Raw genomic sequence first — 7518 nt, forward strand, 5'->3', positions numbered from 1 at the left:
AGAGACTCACGCGCCCTGCCTGCTTCGATCCCTCCCTCTCTTTTTCCTCGTGCCTTCCCGCCAGTAGCTCACGCGCTTCGAGACGGGGATTCGATGGGACCGACCCCTCCCCCTCGCCTCCTCCTACTACCCCCGCCCGCCTCGCTGCAGCATCACAAGGGCCCCCGCTCACAATGAACCGGGGAATGGTGCAACGCACATCATACGCAACCAATGTCCCCCTCACCTCCTTCCACACTGTCCACACACACACACACACACGCTCAGGGAAAGATTAAGCGGCTTTGTATAATAGAAGTGATTAACTCCAGGGAGGTCAGCACACACACACAAAATTGCTTCAATAATGCTGGGATTGTGTCTTCTGGTGAAGTTGACTGTACCTCAATTTAAAAACATCTGTATTCTACATGACTATCAGCATCAGCAGTTGTGTGCACCCCTGCGAGGAACAGTGCCCCCTGCTGTGCATTCGAAACACCGGTGACGTCATGGAGTAACGCCTCACCCCCTCCGACAGCACACACACAAGTCCAAAGGGGGGCTCTAAACTCACATTGTGTCAAACAAGTTGCCCTCACCTCTCCACTTTTTTTGTTAACATTTCAGCCCAAGGGGCCTTTTGTGGCTCCTTTTTTTATTGGCCCGCGGCAGAGACGCGATGTTTGCCGTGTTGTTTTATTTTGTTTTTGTTACGGTATCACAGGGGTTTCAAACTCGCACCCTGCGGGCCACCCATATGTTTTATTCCTTTATTCAAAGGCAGTGGCGGGCCGTGCGTTCCCACCGAGGCCTTCAGTGATGTCCGACTTCAATGATTACCTCTCAAAATACCATAATTTATGTCACCACATGACCATTGCTTGGAGAAATACTATACAGGAACACATTTACACACTACTGGTCATTGAACCACATCAACAGTGTACATAACGGGTTATTTTCTGGCTCATTTAAAAATAAATAAACCCGTATCCGCAATTAAAACATATCTTATGTAGTACTGTCAAAATTAAAATAGCAAAAAACATATTAAACAGGAAAACATAAATAAATAAAATATCTGAACTCACATTCTGTAGAACCCATTCGAGCTTCCGGGGTTGGCCGACATCGTCTCACAAGATGTAGTTTCGCTTTAAATATCCATCTTGAAAATGGCCTTGCAAATATATGTGTTGTCTTGTCTAATCATAAAAGATGCAGATGAGGTGTGTTGGCTGACTTCTTAAAGTTTGCTCCACAAGGTGCCATCAAAACCATCCCACTGCCGGCATGGCTAAACGCGGCTACTGCGCATTCGCTTCACTACTGTGGCATGCTGGGTAATGGAGTCCTTATGTTACCTAGCTCATCACATCACAATATATACATGCCTTAGACCAGTGGTCCCCAACCACCGGGCCACGGCCCGGTACCGGTCCGTGGACTGATTGGTAGCGGGCCGCGGCCGCACAAGAAATTTAAAAAAATAAAAAAATAAAAAATATATTTTTTTTTTTTAATTAAATCAACATTAAAAACACAATATATACATTATATATCAATATAAATCAATACAGTCTGCAGGGATACAGTCCGTAAGCACACATGATTGTATTTCTTTATGACAAAAAACAAAAAACAAAAAAAAAACATTTTTTTTTTACTACTCGCAACTGTCTGTCAAATGTTTGTGTTTGTGTCCGTTCACTTACAATGTACAGACGCCAGCATTGTTGGTGAGAAAAAATAAAAAATCAGTCTAAAACTGGGCCCCCTGGAGAGGGGGTGGTCTGCTGGGGTGGGAGGAGCATGGCCAGAGACAGGAGCAGACCCAACAAAGCAACCAAAGAGAGCCGACTCCACCCTCGGCCGCCCACTAACTCTCTGCCAGTGTCCAGTCCGCAAGGATGAGCGAGGATACGTCCAAGGAGACCGAGGTGTCCGATTCCTGCTCATTCAGCCAAGACACTGTGAAACTTGTCCATCCCGACGCTCAGCGCCAGCTCCGCAGCCCTGTCTCTTCATCCACATCTCCTCAAGTCTAAGGGCTCACACAGACAAACTACTTTTAGTGACATTCAATAATGGCAAAAAAGACGCTCGTCTGTGACATCTTTTTATAACCTGCATGAGGATTATGATTAATTCTTTATCTAAACGTAAAGATATGAACATCCCATCAGTTGGCATCCCAGTGAGAGCAGACACTGTACAGTAAGTAATTATTTCATTATGTTGGTAGTTTATATTTCTTGTTTAGCACTTAGCTATGTGCTACTTGATGCTTCTTTTACAAAAGCTTTATCTGTGTATCAATGAGCTTCTCTATATATGCAGGCTCAAAAATATAAGAGTATGGATGATCATTTGTCCCAAAATAGTGTCTGCAATGAGTAGTAATGCTGTTGTTTTTGAAGAGAAAAGTGAACATTGTGATGTGCCTGTAAAAATGAATATGCTGAGTTGTGCTTAAAATTTGCAAAATACGTACATATTACATTTTATTGTGAATGTGCCTGTTACCACATTACATTTACACTTGTATATAAAACAATGATGGAGACTTCTGGGTGTTTTTAGAGTAAGGTATAGAGCGAATCCCATTAGCTCCATTGTTAGCTGACTTTTGCTAGCATTTATATACGAATTAGAATGCATTAAAAAAAAGGAAAAATATGTGTGCTTTTCCCACATAAGGATTGTGAATGATAGGCAAAATTCCCCCAAAAAGTGCAGTTCCCCTTTAACTTCAGAGTTATTTGTAATTGTGGCTTGCGCACCATGGGAATCTGACACTAAGTACATCAACAGTGCAAACGGCCAAAGAAACAAAGAGAAAACAAAGAGCAACTTCCTTTAGGCAAGCTTAAGTGTGTCTGACCATGTCCTGGGGAACTCAACATTGTGAAAATGTAAACTTTTTGCATTCTATTTTACATCTGTGGCACAGGGGTTTGTGCCTGTGCCTCACAATAAGAAGGTCCTGGGTTCAATCCCGGGCTCTGGGTCTTTCTGTGTGGAGTTTGCTTGTTCTCCCCATGACTGCGTGGGTTCTCTCCAGGTACTCCGGCTTCCTCCCACCTCCAAAGACATGCACCAGGGGATAGGTTGATTGGCAACACTAAATTGGCCCTAGTGTGTGTGAATGTGAGTGTGAATGTTGTCTGTATATTTGTGTTGGCCCTGCAATGACGTGGCGACTTGTCCAGGGTGTACCCCGCCTTTCGCTCGAATGCAGCTGGGATAGGCTCCAGCACCCCCGCGACCCCAAGAGGCACAAGCGGTAGAAAATGGAGGGATGGATGGATGTATAGATGGATGATTAAGGCCTACCATGAGCCTTGGTCACTATAGCTGCTAATATAATTACAGTAGTACCTCTACTTACAAGCTAAATTAGTTCTTAACTCAAAACACATGTATCTCAAATGATTTTCTCCCATGCATTGCACTGAAGTTAATTGAAATCAATTGAATTGGTGCTTGGCTCTTAAAACACCACAATGTTACTTGTAAGATGCCTTTTAAAAAGTAAAACAAACTGATTCTGACAATAAATATTATCTGACAAACAATACAATAGAATATACTACAAACAACTACAGTACTTTTATGAAGTAATGTAATAACAATGTACAGTATTAATTTGGAGAGTGGACTTCTACGGTATCTCCTTTCAGCTGCTTCTCCATCAAACACACCATTAGCAGCTTTTGTGTATTTTCATGGATAAATGTCTGCCGTTTGGATACTATTTTACATCTGAACTCATCACTAGCAGTGATGCGCACCAACTGCTTCACCACGTTGGCTACGCTTTCTGTCATATTTTTGATTAATTATTTATTTTATTTAATGAATCTCCTCCACTTCTTCTCAGCACTGTCCTTCACACTCTCTTTCTTCCTTCTTATGATTGGATAACACAGTTATGTTGATGACTAGCTATAAGCTAATGCTAGCGAGTAAAACCAAACGTATTGGTCGGATCTTACGGGGTTCACTGTGACATTTGCTATGCCAACTAATGGCAGAGATGCTTGAATCTCACATTTTTGTTTGCAAATAAAAGCGTAACATTTAGCAGAGAGTTAGTTCTTATCTCAAAACACTCTGTAGTTGGGGTACCACTGTAATAACAAATTTAGTCAAATTGTTAAAATGTGATTCTGAAGTGAATACTTTGTTCGACCAAGCCTCACCCAACATTACCTCTAGCAGCCTCCAGGTAAATTGAGTTTAAGACCCTTGCACTATAGTAAATGGAGACCGTTCAAACACTCAGGCCATTGGAAATTTGGAAATTTCCCAGAACATTCTCACAGTCTCTTGTGGCGTGCAGAATTAGTGCTGGTCTTGTAAACAGTTGTACTGGGTTCGAATTCCAGTTGGAGATGTATCAGCTTTGCAAATGTCTGTTTTAATATGTAATTTTGCACTTATAAACTAATTATTGAACAATTTATTTCCCATTAATTCATTTTTGTACATGCATCAAATTAAATTCAACTTTGATTTGAGTAAAAAAAAAAAATGTTACAGACACTGTAATTAAAAATCTGTACAAAATCAAATAAAAATCTGTTGTAATGGGGACCCACGAAATAAAATTCTGCTTTTGGCCCCAGTTTAGCCATGGCCCTGTATTAGAGAAATTATGCAAGTTCTCAGAACAATACGAAAGTTAGCCAGGCTACCAGGGGCACGAGACATGAACGACATTTATATTTACGACCGGTGTTTGAGACACGCTAAAAAAAAAAAAATGTATTCATATTAATTGATTAATATTAATTAATATCGCTAAAATCTGTCCCATTTAACCACAACCGACGCTGAGATTATTATACATGCAATTACTTCTCGTCTCGATTACTGTAACGTATTACTTTCAGGTCTCCCTATGTCTAGCATTAAAATATTACAGTTGGTACAAAATGCGGCTGCTAGACTTTTGACAAGGACAAGAAAGTTTGATAATGGCTTCCTGTGCACTTAAGATGCGACTTTAAGGTTTTACTACTTATGTATAAAATACTAAACGGTATAGCTCCATCCTATCTTGCTGATTGTATTGTACCGTATTTCCCAGCCAGAAATCAGCGTTCTGAGAACTCTGGCTTATTAGTGATTCCCAGAGCCCAAAAAAAGTCTGCAGTCACTAGAGAAAAGCGCTAAGGACGGCGTGGCGAAGTTGGTAGAGTGGCTGTGCCAGCAATCGGAGTGTTGCTGGTTACTGGGGTTCAATTCCCACCTTCTACCTTCCTAGTCACGTCCGTTGTGTCCTTGGGCAAGACACTTCACCCTTTGCCTCTGATGGCTGCTGGTTAGCGCCTTGCATGGCAGCTCCCGCCATCAGTGTGTGAATGTGTGTGTGAATGGGTAAATGTGGAAATACTGTCAAAGTGCTTTGAGTACCTTGAAGGTAGAAAAGTGCTATACAAGTATAACCCATTTATTATCATTTATATATAAATATAATTCACTTCACTTCACTAGAGCGTTTTCTATTCGGGCTCCAGTACTCTGGAATGCCCTACTGGCAACAGTTAGAGATGCTACCTAGGTAGAAGCCTTTAAGTCTCATCTTAAAACTCATTCATACACCCCAGCCTTTAAATCAGGGCTATACAACTACATCAGGGGTCACCAACCTTTTTGAAACCAAGGGCTACTTCTTGGGTACTGATTACTGCGAAGGGCTACCAGTTAGATACACACTTAAATAAATTGCCAGAAGTAGCCAATTTGCTCAATTTACCTTTAACTCTGTTATTATTAGTAATTAATGATATTTATCTTTGTGGAAACACTGATCATCTTAATGATTTCTCACAATAAATATATATAGAAACAGATAAATATCAATATGCAACACTTTATTTTTATATTTTCTCTAAGTGCACATTTTTCAAATTGAACATTTTCAAATGATCACTTCTAAGACAGTCTTGTGAAATCAAAATATCCCATTTTAACTAGCTAGCCACTAACATTTTTTTTTTAACAAATCATGAATTACTTTGCACCTTGTTTGTACAAATAATAACTCATGTAAAATACAAAAGTAAACTCTAAAATTTTTGAATCATGTCACACTTTGAACTGGACACCAAATCTGTTATCTGTTTCTTTGTCAGTTAGTGGGAAGCCTGGCATTGCATGCTGTTAACTGGTGTGTTGTACTCTGGTGTGTAACTTGACACTGCAACTCTGAGTGAGTCTTGCAGATGTGCATCAGTGAGGCGTGTTCTGTGTTTCTTCTTGATGAAGTTCATGTCAGAAAAGGCTGATTCACAAAGATAAGATTTTTCCTCATTGTTTGCGGAACCTTCTTAATCTTTTGGACATATTTTCACAGCAATCTGGCCTTAAGCTTAATTATGATAAATGTAAAAAGTTAAGGATCGGAAATCTAAAGGGAACGTCCTTTCGAATGGAATGCAAAGTGCCTGTTTTGTGGACAGATGGACCAGTTAACATACTTGGTGTTGTTGTCCCAGAAAATCTGGAAGATCTAGGCTCAGTAAATTATGATAATCGACTAAGAAAGCTGGACAAAATTATGCAATTATGGAAAGGGAAATCCCTAACCTTGTATGGTAAAATGTCTATTGCCAACTCGTTAATTATTCCTCAATTTATTTATTTGTTTTTGTCATTACCAGCTCCATCACAAAACTTTTTTAAGATTTATGAGCGGAGGGTCTTCGATTTTGTCTGGAACGGCAAACCAGAAAAGATTAAAAGAAAGGTTTTGTACAAAGAGTATGAATATGGGGACCTGAAACTTCTCAACCTTGAAGCTATGTGTCTGTCTTTAAAAGCATCAATTGTTCCAAAGATGTATTTAAACATTGAGTGGTACACAAATGTCCTGTTGGACAAAAAACATGTACTGTATCAAAAGAAATTGTATCCTTTTTTACAAGTGATCCCCTCCCAGAGAGTCTGCTGGGAAACATGGCGGGGTTCATAAAGGAAACAATCCACTCATAGTGGTGTTTTCAATTTTATGTGCCAGAAAAAAGAGACAATATTTTGCAGCAGTTAATATGGATGAACTCTAATATTGTAATAGATGGAAAGCCTTTCTTTTGGAAAAATATGTTTGAACGAGGAATCATTTTTGTCAATGATATTATCAATGAGAATGGTAAAATTATGAAGTATGATGAATTTAGAGCTATGTATGGTGATGCTTGCTCAAGCTTTTCATTTTATCAACTAACTGGAGTAATTGGGAAAAGATGGAAACAAATAATCAATTATGGAACTACTAAATTATTAGTTTGTAAACCTCTAATAAGAAATTCTAGTTGGCAAAAAGGAACTAAAATAAATGGAAACATATATAATTTTTTATTTAATAAAGAAATCTTTGAAGTCTGCCTCATACAAAAAAAATGGAAAATGGGAGGACTTTTTTGACTGCCCGTTGCCATGGGATGTCATATTCAAACTAATCTATAAAACCACTATCGATGTGCAAAATCGTTATTTTCAAATTAAAATTATTTATAACTTCTTACC

This window comes from Entelurus aequoreus, linkage group LG04 (genome assembly GCF_033978785.1).
Source record: "Entelurus aequoreus isolate RoL-2023_Sb linkage group LG04, RoL_Eaeq_v1.1, whole genome shotgun sequence".
In the NCBI taxonomy this organism is placed as follows: Eukaryota; Metazoa; Chordata; class Actinopteri; order Syngnathiformes; family Syngnathidae; genus Entelurus; species Entelurus aequoreus.